Below are 15,965 nucleotides of genomic sequence, written 5' to 3'. Positions count from 1 at the left end.
CGCCTCGGCCTCCCAGAGCGCTAGGATTACAGGCCTGAGCCACCACGCCGGGCTTTTTTTTAGTGTTTTGTTTTGTTTTAGCCAGTCAAATTAGCAGTGGGGGCGTTGTTGACCAACTTTGGTGACACTGGTGTTAGTAAGTTCTGATAACCTGCTACCGTCGGATCGGCCGAGCGCAGCTTACTGTGGCCCACTCCCAGCTTGGACTCCACCCTCTGTCACCCAGCAGTGTTGCCAGGCCAGGCGGACAGGAGCCCGAGGACACGTGTCCCTGGCGCTGTGAGCACGTGTGAGCGCCAGGGCCGAGTGGGTGGAGCGGCCTGCGGGCAAGAGAGGTGGTCAGACAGGCTGGGGAGGGAGGGGACGGGCTTCCTTCTCGCGGTCACCTGCACCGAAGCAGAACCATGCCACCCACTCTGCGCCTCTCCTCCCCGGGCAGCCCACCCTCCTCCTCCTCCTCCTCCTCCCTGTGTCTCTGTGGCCTCGTTTTTGGGGCTGGTGGCCCGGCCCGCACCCAGGCAAGAGCACCGTCCACCACCGCGCTCCACACTGACCCCCGGTGCACACAGACCCGTCCCCTTCCGTGTGTCTAGGTGCCCAGCCCCCCACCCGCCTCGGGTGCCCTGTGCCCCTGCCCCGTCCGTCCCCACCTGTCCCAGGAAGGCAGCGCCAGCTCTGCTCTTTGCTTAGTGAGCAAGTGGATTCAGATGCACAAAGCCATGAGCCATGGGTAGGTATGAGTTTTTTCTTCGTGTCTCTGTCTTCTCCCCCCTTCTTCCCTTGACTCTTCCTTCCCCTCCCTCCCCACCCCTGCATCTTCCCCTCTTTCTTCTCTTTCCCGGGTCCTGCATTTACTCGATCTCCAAAGCAGTGTGGACCAGCCGCAGATCTCTGGCCCTGCCTGAAATGAGCTTTGGTACCAGCCGGTGGCTTCCAAGGAATGCAGCTTCGCCCTCTTACGGCGCGGTGGCCTCACTCGGGCTGGCCGTCTGAGGCTGGCAGTGTCTCAAGTGGCGGCCAGAGGAGACGTGACCTGGCCAGAGGTGGCCTGAGACGTTCCCTGGGAGGACTCCCGGTGTGGGCGGAAGCTCAGCCTGTGTCCTCAGGCCTGTTAAGCACCCAGTTCTGGCCGGGCCTGTAATCCTAGCACTCTGGGAGGCCGAGGCGGGAGGATCGCTCAAGGTCAGGAGTTCCAGACCAGCCTGAGCAGTGGCGAGACCCCACCTCTACTATAAATAGAAGGAAATTAGCTGGCCAACTAAAAATATGTAGAAAAAATTAGCCGGGCATGGTGGCGCATGCCTGTAGTCCCAGCTACTTGGGAGGCTGAGCCCAGGAGTTTGAGGTTGCTGTGAGCTAGGCTGACACCATGGCACTCACTCTAGCCTGGGCAACAAAGCAAGACCCTGTCTCAAAAATAAAATAAAAGGCACCCAGTTCCCAATTAAGTGAGGCCACACACCTCTGGCCCAGGTGGGTCGAGGTCCCTGCTGTGACAGCCAGGGAGGAAATGGCCACTCTGTGAGGAGGGCCATGGGGTACAAGGACAACCTCAAGGGCTTCTGTGTGTGAATCGGGGCAGAAAGTCCAGGGTCCTATGTCGGCTCACTGTAGCCCAATATCTGGATGTCGCAACTTTTAGAATCAGGCTGGGGGATGTCGTGGAGTCCTGTCCTGGACTGTGACCCGGGCCTGACCCCACCGGGCTCGGTGACGACGGTCATTCAGAATGCCCAGACCTCCCTTGATTTCCTCACCTGTAAAATGGTACAGTTCGGTGGGAGGTTTTCGTCACTCCCTCCAGCGCTCGGGGTTCTACAGGGTCGCCTCAGAGTCCCCTCCTCCGCCCTGTCTCTACCCTGAGGCTTAGGGGCGAAAGTGACATTTCCAGTAGATGGACGTCTCTTAAAGACACAGTTCACTTGCCCTTTTGTTTGGTTTTTCACATTTTCCTTGGCATAGGACCTGGGGTATCCAGCCAAGTGGACAAAGTGGTGCTCCACCCGTTTGTGTTTGGGGCTGGCCGTCCGCTTTGACCACCTCATGGGAGATGCCAGGCTGCCGGTGTCACCCGTGCGCGGCTCCTTGCCACAGCCCGCAGGCCCCTCCCCGCAGCAGGGGGTGTGGAGAGCCGGACCCCACAGTGCCAAGGAGTCACGCCCTGCAGAGTAGGAACAGAATCTCAGGTCCCCACCAGGCCACTGGTGACATGGGGTCATGAACTGTTCCCTTCCCCGCCAAAGCAGACTTGCTTCCCCACCCTGCTCAGAAAACCGTTAGGCAGCCTGGTCACCAGCCTGGTCACCGCTAAGTCAGTGTGGGAACATGAATTCACGGGGACAGCCTTTAGCCCCAGGCTGGCTTTGTTCACTTCATAGAGGACAAGAGCAGGGCAGTTGGTGGCACCTCGGGCGCTGGGTGCTGTCCTGAGACTATGGCTCTCGTAGTCGTGAGGGTGTGTGACAGGCCTCGTGGGACCCTGCTCTGCGGCTCTGCAGCCAGCGTGAGTGGGCGCTGTCTCGGAACAGCGGGGGAAAAGGCAGCGACACGGGACACGGGACCCTCCGGGAGGAATGAAGACCCCAGCTCACAGTCTCCTCCCCACATGTCTTTCCAGATGCGCTGGCTCCCTCCCTCCGAGGCTACTTCTCAGGGCTGGAAGTCCCGTCAGTTCTGCTGAATACTATGTGAGTACTGGCTTTCCCCACGCGGCGCACGTGTCGCCACCTCGCGGGTGTCGGGCACGTAGGGCTGCTCTGAGCGTAGCTCTCGTCCTCCCCTCCCCCGCACCGCCTGCCCGGCCTGTGACCGTCCGTCTTTGTTAAGCTCACGTGAAGAGCCACAAACAGTGCATCTCTTCCAAGGGAAGATTGTCACCTGGGATTGAAGGAGAAGGGGGGACTGGGTGATACTCCCTGGGTCTGACTTAAGAAACCAGTACCTGCCCTTCCCACGTCACAAACAAGCAGGCAGCGCTAGTGTTTCTAGAACAAGTGTCCGAAAGTATCATTCCATAGCTATAGTTCACCTGCTGCCAGCATCAAACAAACCCTCGAGTGACAGGCATGGGTCATCCACTAATTTACATAGTCGTCTATTATGGGAGTTTCAGAAATTTATGAAAATTAATTTCCCTGCTTGTGTCATAGCCCAAGTTCTAATCTTTCTGGAATATCTGATTTCTGTACTGAAGGCTGTGTTCTGTTTCCAGTCTGCTATCCATGAGATTTTTTTGAGACAGAGTCTCACTCTGTTGATTGGGCTAGAGTCCCGTGGCGTCAGCCTAGCTCACAGCAACCTCAAAGTCCTGGGCTCAAGCGATCCTCCTGCCTCAGCCTCCCAAGTAGCTGGGACTACAGGCATGCGCCACCATGCCCGGTTACTTATTTCTATATATTTTTAGTTATCCAGCTAATTTCTGTCTATTTTTAGTAGAAACAGGGTCTCACTCTTGCTCAGGCTGGTCTTGAACTCCTGACTTCGAGCAAGCCTTCCGCCTCGGCCTCCCAGAGTGCGAGGATTAGAGGCGTGAGCCACCTCGCCCAGCCTCGATTTTCCTTAAATGGAGACATGGTTTAGACATTTCACAAAGGAAGGATTGAAGCAGTGGTTAGACACTAGAGCTGGCCTTGTGCAGGTCAGTGCCTTCTTAGTGAAGAGGAAAAAGAGCATAGAATAAGATTTTTTTTTAAGGTCCTGGGATTTATTTTCCACAGGCCAGTTACCCTGTTGATCTGAAGTCTCAGTTGGTGGCTCAGGTCATCTTCAAGATCTGGAGGGACTGCTGAGTGTGGACTTGATTTACTAAAGTTCTCCCCACGGGGCAGGTCGGCACTTCTAGATGAGCTCTGGTCCTAGACCAGGATGCCTTCTTCGTTCTCAAAGGAAGGGCCTCACCAAGTAGGAGAAAGGTTCGTAATGGGCGACAGAGCATCAGAAAATCCCCCAAGATGATCAGAGTGGCCGGTCAGCGTGACCTGGCTATTCAAGTCTCTTTCTCTGCTGGTGGCAATGGGCCTGCATTTCTGTGCTTTAAGACATCAACGTCAATAAACTAGAACTATACCTGTTCTTCCCCCAACCCAGCATATTTCTGAGTGTGGCCCAATAATACCAGTCTTCAGGGATAATTGTAGGCAGAGTATGCAAATTCTCCCAGGATCAAACAGAGTCAAATTCTCTACCGAAAGATTCTCGGAGCCTTTATTACAATAGGAACATCATGAATTTTCAAGGAGGAAGTTCTAGTATACAGCAGTTCTCAAGCTTATTTGAGACCAGGGGATCCTTTTTCTACAGAATCTAAGGAAACTAATGTTTTACGTAAAGCATGCTTTGGAAAAAACGGTACCTTAACCTCTTAGCCAGAAACTAAACCCGTGGCTCCCTTATGTATAGATCCTGGGAAGAGTGTTCATCAGTGATAGTTCTCGTTCATCAGTAATGATTTGGAAATAAATCAGGAGAGTGTAGTAGATTCTTTCAGCTATTTGTATTTGTCTCGTATTCTGAAGTTATGTTTGTGTGTGTTCAGGAACCTTTTTAAATGAAATGATAGCGTTAGGAAATGGCGGTTGCATTTTAAATATCCTTTCTTAGGAGAATCCATGATAGAGAAAACTGTTCTTTTAAAATATTTTACTTTTTTGTGAAATCTGAAAGTTTGCTTTTTAGGAAAGATCCTTTTTGCCCCTGAAAATAACTGTTTTCAAGCTTTAAGATATGTTTTTGGGTCTCTTAAGTCCAGGGTTTCGTAAGTCCATGCTCTGTATTCATATACTCATAATTAAAGTTTCTTTTTGAGACAGAATCTTACTCTGTCACCCCAGTTAGAGCACTGTGGCATCATCATAGCTCACTGTACCCTCAAACTCCTGGGCTCACATGATCCTCTTGCCTCAGCCTCCTGGATAGCTGGGACTACAGGTGTGCACCACCATGCCTGGCTAATTTTTTTTTTTTTTTTTTTTTTTTTTTTTTTTTTTGAGACAGAGTCTCACTTTGTTGCCCAGGCTAGAGTGAGTGCCGTGGCGTCAGCCTAGCTCACAGCAACCTCAAACTTCTGGGCTCAGGCAATCCTCCTGCCTCAGCCTCCCCAGTAGCTGGGACTACAGGCATGCGCCACCATGCCCGGCTAATTTTTTCTATATATATATTAGTTGGCCAATTGATGTCTTTCTATTTATAGTAGAGACGGGGTCTCGCTCTTGCTCAGGCTGGTTTCGAACTCCTGATCTCGAGCAATCCGCCTGCCTCGGCCTCCCATCCCAGAGAGCTAGGATTACAGGCGTGAGCCACCGTGCCCAGCCAACACTTGGCTAATTTTTTGTATTTTTAGTAGACACAGGGTCTTGTTCTTGTTACAGGCTGGTCTTAAACTCCTGACTTGCCTGGGCCTCCCAGGGTGCTAGGATGACAGGCGGGAGCCACTACGCCTGGCCCCCAGAATTCATTTTGAAAGTTACACTGCAGATCCCAAAGCCTTAATCGTTTGGCTCCTCCATCACCTTGGTGACATTGGTCCAGCCCTGCCCTACGACTCCAGAAGGGCCGTGCTGTGCGCACCTGTCTTTTCCATGGCCACGCGTCTATCTCTCAGTTTTCAGAAACTGGCAGGGTATCCTAGTGGTGTCTAGAATTACAAAACTGGAAATGCGGAAGCCCATGAACAAGTTCATGGCTTGAAATGTAGACCTGGCATTCAGCAAAAGCTGAGCGTGTCAGTGAAATCTGAAGAGAGGTTACTGAGCACAAAACCTCACAGGTCACCTAAAGACAAGTGTCGCAGCCCGTGGAGAGAAGGGAGAGGCCGGAAGGGGCAGGTGACACAGGCAGCCCCCCCAGGGGCCCGTCAAGTCACTGCTCTCAGCTGCTGTGTCACGTCAGCTCTGTCGGAGAGTCAAGCCCGGTGAGAGGAGACCTGCAGTTTGGCAATTTCAGTTGGTAAAGATGTTGGCGGAGGACTTAAGGGAAGGCCTTTTTTAAATTTTTTTAAATTATATAGGCCAAAGAGCAGATACCCGTGATTAAGCATCACACGAGTTCCAGTGAAAAAGATCCTGGGCTTTGCTTGTGCCAGCCCACCTGATCATTTCCAAATTGTCACTCTGCGCAGAGCCATGGGCCAGAGCTGTAGCGGCAGAGCTAGCTACCAAAGGAGGACTGGCAATTTGTCCCCTTTAAGAAATGCGGCTATTGGCCGGGCGCGGTGGCTCACGCCTGTAATCCTAGCTCTCTGGGAGGCCGAGGCGGGCGGATTGCTCGAGGTCAGGAGTTCGAAACCAGCCTGAGCAAGAGCGAGACCCCGTCTCTACTATAAATAGAAAGAAATTAATTGGCCAACTAATATATATAAAAAAAAATTAGCCGGGCATGGTGGCGCAATGCCTGTAGTCCCGGCTACTTGGGAGGCTGAGGCAGGAGGATCGCTTGAGCCAGGAGTTTGAGGTTGCTGTGAGCTAGGCTGACGCCACGGCACTCACTCTAGCCTGGGCAACAAAGCGAGACTCTGTCTCAAAAAAAAAAAAAAAAAGAAATGCGGCTATAAAACCGTATACGGGCTGAATGAAGACATGTCATGTCTCCCATGGAGGAATTATTCGTTCTAAGCTACGTGTGGGCCGTGAGCCAGACTCGGGGCCAGGTGGGTGGCGAGGAAGGAGTGTGGTGACAGTGCCCCGTCACACTGGGGGTCCAGGCTGGCGTCCCATCTGCAGTGGGACCAGCTCCTTCCAGTCTCTTGCATCAAGTCCTTTCCAAGACGGGATGATGATCCAAGCGACGTAATCATAGGGAAATGTAAGCTGGATTTGGAACCGGGTGTGCTGCGCCGACATGAACACTCAGACCACGATGCGTCTCTCGCAAAGGCCAACTGCAAGACAGGTGCCACCCACAGCGCTCCTGGCCCTGTGGCCCTGCCCCATTCCCTGGAGGGGCTTGCTCTCCCACCCGTCAGCCCCTCCCTGCGTGGGAGGAGGGGGCCAGCATAGGTGTGGCATCAGACCAGTGACCCGAGTGCAGACTGGCTGTTGCCTGACGTCGTGGAGCACCGTCCCGTCCTTCCAAACCCCAGCAGTCACGGCCTGCTGTCTCCAGGGCCTTGGAGGACTTTTAACTTATCACTTTGACTTTTTTTTTTTTTTTTTTGAGACAGTCTCGCTTTGTTGCCCAGGCTAGAGTGAGTGCCGTGGCGTCAGCCTAGCTCACAGCAACCTCAAACTCCTGGGCTCAAGCGATTCTGCTGCCTCAGCCTCCCGAGTAGCTGGGACTACAGGCCACCATGCCCGGCTAATTTTTTCTGTATATATATTAGTTGGCCAATTAATTTCTTTCTATTTATAGTAGAGACGGGTTCTCTCTCTTGCTCAGGCTGGTTTCAAACTCCTGACCTCGAGCAATCCTCCCGCCTCTGCCTCCCAGAGTGCTGGGATTACAGGCGTGAGCCACCTCGCCAGGCCCACTTTGACTTCTTAATGCTAAACAGAAATCAGGAACCAGACCAGAAATGTAAATAAGTGCTTTTTTTTTTTTTTGAGACAGAGTCTTACTCTGTCACCCAGGCTAGATTGAGTGCTATGGCGTCAGCCTAGCTCACAGCAACCTCAATCTCCTGGATTCAAGCGATCCTCCTGCCTCAGCCTCCCGAGTAGCTGGGACTACAGGCATGCGCCACCATGCCCGGCTAATTTTTTCTATATGTTTTTAATTGGCCGATTAATTTCTTTCTATTTATAATAGAGACTGGGTCTCGCTCTTGCTTAGGCTGGTTTCAAACTCCTGACTTCTAGCAATCTGCCTACCTCTACCTCCCCGAGTGCTAGGATTACAGGCGTGAGCCACCGAGCCTGGCTAGTGCTTTATTCTTTAAATATACGTTTGTCGTGTCTGTTGTGTGCAAGATAGAAAAATGGGGGGGGGGCAAACCAGGCTCATACCCCCAAGGAGTTTCAGGTCCAAGGGCAATGCGTTGTGGACAGGTTGTGACAGAGAAAGGACGGTCGCTGCTCATGATGCCCCCGGATCACCTGCTGCAGGCAAGCGTTTGCTCACTGTCGTCGGTGGCACAAGTAAAGCCACCAGGGAGTGGCAGTCGGAGGGAGACGGGTGCTACTGGGCTTGTCATTTGCTCGGCATCTTGCCTGGTGGCTGGTCTTCAATCCATCGGGCTGAATCTTCACGTCACTAGCCTTTTGCTAATGGTCAGCGTGTGGCAGAGGTCCCCAGAATACAGGGTGATGAGAAAACACGATCAGCTTCCCAAACAGACTGAGAGCAAGAGTGAGTTTTTGTCGCTTTTTACAGGTAACGAGAGCTACCTGTAGCTCTCATTACCGGATACAGTTAAGCATTTTATAAAAGGGAAGAACAGGAGTTGGGGAGGTGTGGGGAAGTGTTCTTCTTTAAGAACTCATGAAATGTCCCTGGCCAGGGACCAGGACCACAGCATGGAAATTATAAGCACACGCAGTGACAGCCTCACCGGATTAGAGAAGGAAATGGCAAGAGAGCACGGTTGGATTGGGGAGCTCTTTGTTCCTTACATTTTGTTTTGGGAGGAACGGCCTGTCCTGTCCTAGGCTGTGAGCAAAGAATTGTCCTCACGGGAGCCCCAGGTGCCGGTGTCCAGGGAGGGAGGGGTGCAGGGTCTCTGTGCAGCCCGGACAGCTGCTGTGGCACCTGCAGTCACCCTGCAATCTCCCTAGGGGAGACCCCCGTGTCGCGCTGCAGCGTGCCCAGAAACCAGGGCGGCACTTGGACTCATTTGCCATTCTCCTTCTATGAATCAAGGTCCCTACACCTCACCTGAGGTTATTACCACGATAAAGATTCCACGAACAGCTACAGGTGACAGAATAATAAACAATCGGTCAGGTGGCGATAAGTGTTACGGGAAAATAATAAAGGTGAGAGGACAGGGCCCCGGGTGACAGGCACTTGTGTTTTACACAAGGTAGCAGCGCAGCTGGGTCACCCTGAGAAGGGACCTAAAGCTTAGCCAGATTCACGTGAGGTTTCTTTGCCAGAACAGACCCCACTTCGGTGAAGTCCAGAAAATAATTTAACCCCTCTGATCTTCCTCCTGCCTCTGCGTTTGCCAAATCTAAGTAAATGGCCTTGAAGCGCAGCGGGCTTGGCTCGGGTGAGGTTTTAAGGAGTCTGGGGACGAGATGGCCCAGGCGGCAGTGCAGTTGAGCCCCGGGTGTGTGGTCACCTTTTTCCAAGAGGTTTCTGTTTTTCCATTGAGCAGAATGAATCCTGCAAGCCCCTGGGTCTGTCACGGTCCCCGTGTGAGTTACGACAGGCTGAAGTCCCTTTGCACCTGCCAGGTGCCTTGGCGTGCGTTCCTTCTGGCCGTTTCCTGCCAGCACGGCACTCACTGAGCTCCCCCCAAACCAAGACCGTTGCGACAACCAAATGCAGTAAAAGCTGGCGTTCCTCCCCTCCCGCTTGTGCCCAGGATCTATTTCCCTGAGTCTGGCTGGAGTTCCTCAGCGGCCCTGAGCATCCGCACCTGCCTGGTCCCTGGAAGAAGTTCAAAGAGGGTGGCCACACACCACGACCAGGACGTTGAGTCCATTGCTCCACAGCTCCTGGGAGCAACTAGGTCAGGGCCACCTCCAGGAGCCTCTGCCCCAAGCCTCCGAGTCTAGCATCTGCCCTGCTTGGCGGAACATGGAGCGTCCGAAGCATGAAGTTTGGAATTCAGTGTTCTCTTTGGGACTCGGCTCATGGGGTCTCTAGAATAGTCTGGTTCGTGCGTTCTCACTGCCCGCCAGGCGCGTCCTGGTGTGCAGACAATTGTCGCTGCCGCCGTAGTTGGTGGCGATCAACTAGAACAGTTGCTGATATGCAAAGAGCAGTTGGGATAAAACACTCTACTCCTAGAAACACGGGGTGACAGTGCGGGTTCCAGTATTCTTAATCAGTGCGAGTCATACTGGCTAGCTTAAGCCCAGTGGCCAAGAGGAACCAGTGTGACTTCTTAAATGACAGGTGTCCTTAAAAGTGCAGCCGGGTGCCCCTGCCCCAGGCCACGCTCCCTCCGTCCTTCCCTCCTGTGCTATTGGCAAGTGCAGTGAGGGCCGGGAGTTATGTGAGCTGATAGCTTTCATTTGTGCAAAGATGAATATTTGTTTTCTTGTCCTCAAATAACTTTTACCAGGAAACTAGAATCATATCTACTCATCTTTAATGTGTTTATAGTGAAATTCCAGGGAAAACATGTTCTCCCCTCATTCCGAGGAGAGAGGTCTCTCCTCCAGGCTCGGCCGCGGGGAGGCGGTTTCAGCAGGGGCAGTGGCGCCCCTTGCCGGATCGGGTCGGGCCAGCCTGGGGGGGCCGGGGGTCCCCCTCGGAAGGGGCAGCCTGCTGTGTCCGCCGAACTAGGGACTTGTTTCTGGGGAACGCGATGGTTTGCAGCAGCATGTTAAGCACTCGTGGTCACAAAGCCCTGCGTGCCAGAGACGGTCTCTCTGTCTGCAAGAAGGAAAATTCTAGAAATGGTAGTAGGGGTGAGGGCCATTGGCATCCACATGCACAGAGTTGGGCCTGTTTCCTTGGTACCAGGAATTCTGGTAAAAACCAGCTGGCTCAGAGGCAGCCATGCCCACAGGACAAATACTACAAATGGATTATTTGCTGGGTCTTCATATTGTAAAATTCTAAGACCTTAGGGCATGGCAGGATGTGTTCACAAGTGTGTTTTCTTGCAGTTTTGTTTTCTAGGAAGTGCTGGGAGCAACGTTTAGTCATTAGCACACCTGACGATAGCACAGGGCTCCCATGGCCTTGGGTGGACACAGTTCTTATGTTTCTGGATCTTTCTCTGTTAGGGGCCTCAGGTCCCGTGCCATACCTCGGCAGGGCTTCTGGACGGTCCTCAGTGTGTAAGGCCGCGGTCCTTGGGATGTGACCGTGGGAACATGTTTGCAGAGTCCCTGCTTGCTGGGCCTGGCAGCTGCCTCTGCCACAGGTGTGACACTCACCCTTGGTGAAGATGTCCCACAGCGTGCTTGTCTCAGATATCCTTCCTCCCTGGACCCCGAGAGCTTCCTCTCACTTGTTCCCCCAAGTCCTAAGTTCATTTCCCTGGCTGAGAGCTTTCTATGCCCCTGATGTAAGATCGTTCCGAAGTGGCGGCTTGTCCTCAGCTCAGCAGCAGAGGACTTTGGTGGCCTTGGCTTTTGCACGGTCAGCTCTTTGCCCTCCGAACAGGCAACCCCTGCAGGAGGCCAGCGGGGCTGGAGGCTTCTGTGCCCCATTAACGGGTGATCTCTTTCTCGTCCCAGGTCCCAGGTGTGTGATGGCGGCTGCAATCTGTCTTGTGGGTATTAATGCAATCTTCAACGGTGGCTCCTGTTCTCCGGCTGTTCTGCAAAACTGGAGCGTGCCGGTGAGTTCCAGAGTCAGCACTGAACAAGCCGCCCGGAGGGGCAGCTCGTCCTGGGTGGGGCGTGGCAGTGTCACTCAGCGTGGGGGTCAGGAGCGTCACACCTGAGGCCAGGCCAGCAATCTGGGTGCTGGCGCCTCTCGGGGGGCTCTGAACGGTGGCCTTTGTTATCCGTGGTCTCTTTAGCGCAGGTTGTCCCAGCGTAGCAACTGGTAAGTTTTGTCTGTTTTTCCCTTTTTAAAACATATTAATAGATTTAGGGGGTACAAGTTCAATTCTGTTCCATGTATATATTGCATAGTGGGGATAACTGCTGAGTGTTAAGGCACGGTCACCCCTAGTATTTTATTCCTCACCATGACTGTCTTGGGGAGAGCTGGTGCCATTAACAGCTGCTTATTTCGTTAGGGTCACGACGTGAGTCCACCTAAGGGAATTTCACTGAAATGGAATTTTTCCCACTGAGCCCCTCAGCCTTTTTTGGGAATCACCATTTTGTTGGAAATCTATTTCAGATGTAGTGTATTGCCCCTCTCTTATTAATGCAATGATAAGCCCTTTCTTGATGGTTCAGGGACGTTTTTATGAGCGTCTTCAGAAATAGGATAACCACCCCTGGGCGTGACGGGGTCACATAGGAGTCTCAGCGAATTCTGCGGGGCTGTCCGGGTAGGCAGCGATGTTGGCGATCTGTCTGTCCTGTCAGCTGTCACTGCTCACGGGGGGACATCTGGCAGTGAGTACGGTCTTTAAAAAAAAAAATCACAGCGTTCACAGAGGTGACTTGCGTGCCAGACACAGAGGGGCTTCTGAGTCTCGGAAAAGCGTGGCTGAGAGTGGCAGGAGTGGCAGGCCAGGCTGGTGGCAGCCTCATGAGGGGCCTGGGAACAAGACGAGTCAGGGCGGAAGGCAGATTCCCGCTGGGGACAGAGGACCAGGCGGTTCTGGCCATGGAGGTCATCGCCCCATCTGGGGGCTTCAGTCCTTTCATGCCCACGACAGTCGCTTTCAGTGCTTATTGGGAGGCACAGCTGCCTGCACTGTGGCTACTTTTCCCGCTGACCTCGTTTCTTGTAAACTTATCAACAGGTGACGTTTTTCCACATCACCGACGACAGCTAGTAGTTATCCCACTAGTCCCATAGCCTTCTAATTTTTATATTTTCCTTTTGTCACCACTCTTTATTTTATTTTATTTTTATTTTATTTTTTTGAGACAGAGTCTCGCTTTGTTGCCCAGGCTAGAGTGAGTGCCGTGGCGTCAGCCTAGCTCACAGCAACCTCAAACTACTGGGCTCAAGGGATCCTCCTGCCTCAGCCTCCCAAGTAGCTGGGACTACAGGCATGTGCCACCATGCCCGGCTAATTTTTTGTATATATTAGTTGGCCAATTAATTTATTTCTATTTATAGTAGAGACGGGGTCTCGCTCTTGCTCAGGCTGGTTTCGAACTCCTGACCTCGAGCAATCCGCCCGCCTCGGCCTCCCAGAGAGCTAGGATTACAGGCGTGAGCCACCGCGCCCGGCCTTACCACTCTTAATAGTAATGCCCATGGCATTCCTACTCTCACCATCACTCAGGAAAACTTTCTTAAAAGACACAATACTGATTTGTCTTTTGCCCTCAGCTAGAGAAATTTAAAGACCGATTAAAAGCCACCCATGTACATTTTTGGAAGCAAGTTACACACAATGATTTTTTAAAGGTGGTAAATCAACTAAAATATCAATAATTCAAGGCACAGTCAGAGCAGCAGGAGCAGGTGGTGATTTGACAGCAGAGGGACAGGAAAGAGGTTGGCGAGGAACCGGGACACGAGCCCGGGGGCAGCTACGGGTCAGGTTGCAGATGGGCCCAGGAGAGGGGACAGCCGCTATCATGAGGGGTGGAACGGCTGTTTTCAGCACTCATCATGTTAGCTTTCTTGGGGCCATCCATGGTTCCAGGAGCGAGTTTAAAGGAGGGCACACGACCCTCGGAGGGCAGAGACGGGCTGTGAGGGGCTTCTCCGTGTGCCCCAGGGCTGTAGGGAGCTCGAATCAGCAGCCTGGGGTCGGTGTCTAAAGCAGAGTGGACTTACTAACTGCAGAAAACCGTCCCCCTGGGGCTCTAGAGACTGTGGACTTTTTAAGTGACATGTTTTATAAATGTCTTTTTTATTACAAATGAATATCAGTAACTTAATTTTTTAAAAAATCAAGCTGATAGATATAAGATGAAAACTAAACCTCTCTTAGGTCATATGACGTCCCATGTTTATTTGCAATTGGAGGAGACTATTCTTTATGTGACTTTTGGTCAAAATGAGAAAGTGCTAGAGAAACTCTCAGGAAGAAACATCAGGGACTAAGGTGCCACGTGGTGGATCTTCCTCACTGCTGCTCACGTGGACAGAGACTCTGCCCTGGCGCAGCAGGACCGTCGGGTAAGGGGACAGTGGCATCCCCCAGGCCTCTGGGCATGGTCACCCACACACCCCTCAGTGACTGTTCCCAAGTGCCACATGCTGATCTTCTCCACTGAGGAGAAGTGTTTCAGAATTTTATAAGATTCCTGAAGCTCTCAGGACTTGTTCTCCAGTATCTTACCAGGGACAGGAGACTTTATACTCGCGTGTTGCAGGCGACCCCCTTCCAGGGAAGGCTCTCTGTGGGGGGATCGATCTGTTTCCCACCCCCACACCCCCTCGTGCTGCTGTGTGTTCCCGGATGTCTTTGGGATCTGTTTAAAATGTCCTGTGAATGCATTCCAAGGTCTGAACTCCGTTCCTAGCTAAACCTCTTCCTTGTTTACAGGGACCGAAATAGCCACATTTTGACCTTCTGTTCCATCTGGGAACATCTATGGCCGTGCGGATACATTCTTTTCCCATGTGAGGGTTGCAGTCATGGAGGCATGGGAAGCTGCAGCCCTGTCCCTCCCTCATGAAGATGAGCCTTTCTCACCAGCCCCGTACATCCACCTTTCTTCCTGCTCAGGGGTCCAGGGAGTAAGGGAGAGAGTGTTACGCAGTGAAGACAGGTTGTCCAGGAGGCTGGAGGGGAGTGTTGTCCCCTTTCCCTGAGGCATGACTTCCTGCAGAAGTAGGGGGGTCTCAGGTGCCACGGGCCCCCCGCCAGGCATTATCAACACTGGGAGCTGAGGGTCAGGGCCCTGTGCCCCAGGTGCTGGTGGCGGGACTTCACAACAATCCCTGTTAAGTCCCTATGAAAGCCACAGAAGCAGCCTGACAGAACTCCAGCTAGAGGAAGAGGCCTGTGGGCTGATGGGGATCAGGAACGGTGAGTTTTGAAAGAGCAGTGTCTGGGTGTGCCCAGGGGGATCCAAACAGGGAAGAGAGTAAGTGAGAACACACACAGCCTGCTCGTGCTGAGATAGACTGTGACCAGGTTTAGGAGGGCCTTGCTGGATGCGTGGGGTCTTTAGGAATCATTCTCTTGTAGCCCGGAAGCAAAGTGGATGTAGATTCAAGGCAGAAGCACGTAGGAGGAGGTGACCCCAGGTGGTGGGAATAGCAGGTAACCTGAGAGCAGGGCTGTGTGGAGTCGCAGTAAGGAGCCGAGACTGATAGGGCCAGGAGGTGGCTAGGGATGTTGCCTTTGAGGTCTCATTGGAGTGTTGAAAGCCGGAGGGGAGAAATGTCCAGGAATAGGGCAGGGTCACCAGTACACGTTTGCTCACAGATGGTCGAGGACAGTAGACATCCAGAGAGCCTCTGGGAGGGAGAGTTCCATGTGGCCGGCTCCCTCTCCCTGCGCTTCTTTGGTTTCAGGTTGTTGGTCTTGGGGCCGGGTGCCCACATCTGGCCCCAGCTGCTCTCGGAAGATGGCCGCCCGTGCCTGGTGAGAGGCCCAGTGGCTGCTGTCCCTGTGAATTGTTCCCAAGTAGGAAGAGCCGTACAGTGACTGTTCCTCATAAAGGGTTTCCTGGAATCGACACATAGCTTGGGCTGCTGGCGTGTGGTCAAGTTTAGAAAGATATGGGACTTGCAGAGGAGGGAAGCTGGCCTAGGTCCAGTGTCTATAAGCTGGTTTTCCCCACCGTTGACAGGGACGGGTCGCTGCCTCTTCACCCTATAGCGATTCTCTTTGAGAACCAGTGTCCCTGAGGGGGCAGCAGATCAGGCTGTGACTCAGGCTGAGAGGTCGTGGGCTTGTCTGGGAACTTCAGCTGAGGCCTGGCCCTGTGAGCTGCACTCACTCCGGGCTGCCCCCACTTCTGGGTGGAAATCAGAGCATAGCAGAGAGGTGGGCGCCTCCAAGAGGGGTTCCTTATGCTGGCCCTGCTCCACAGTGAACCGTGCCTGCTCCCCAAAGCGTGCGGTCACGGTGGCAGCCTCACCCGCAGAAGAGTCAGGAAGGGAGATCTTCCTGCAGGAGCTTCACCCCTGTGCACCCCTGGGAGACAGACCCTCCTCGTTCAGAAGATTCTGCAGGTGTGGCGAGCCCTCACGGAGCTAGCGTTGGGAGCGTGTCCCAAGCACGGTGCTCTCCTTTGACCTCTCTCTACAGTAAGCGTAATTAGATGAAGCACAACGTCACAGCTAAGGTTCAGGTGTCCAGATCTCTGCCC

At 53.1% G+C, this 15,965-nt stretch overlaps 1 protein-coding gene across 1 annotated transcript in view; it reads left to right on the top strand.

Moving 5' to 3' along the window:
- The window catches only part of RBPMS (RNA binding protein, mRNA processing factor), a 181,907-nt gene that overhangs the window by 163,291 nt on the left and 2,651 nt on the right, over positions 1-15,965 (top strand). Inside the window, exons 7-8 of the transcript XR_012914675.1 lie at positions 2,618-2,687; positions 11,292-11,395. The gene's annotated coding sequence lies outside the window, so the exon portion shown is untranslated. The remainder of the gene's footprint in view (positions 1-2,617; positions 2,688-11,291; positions 11,396-15,965) is intronic.

Source organism: Microcebus murinus, chromosome 24, assembly GCF_040939455.1.
Source record: "Microcebus murinus isolate Inina chromosome 24, M.murinus_Inina_mat1.0, whole genome shotgun sequence".
Taxonomy (NCBI): domain Eukaryota; kingdom Metazoa; phylum Chordata; class Mammalia; order Primates; family Cheirogaleidae; genus Microcebus; species Microcebus murinus.
The sequence above is the reverse complement of the archived record's forward strand: the minus strand, read 5'-3'. Positions and strand labels throughout refer to the sequence as shown.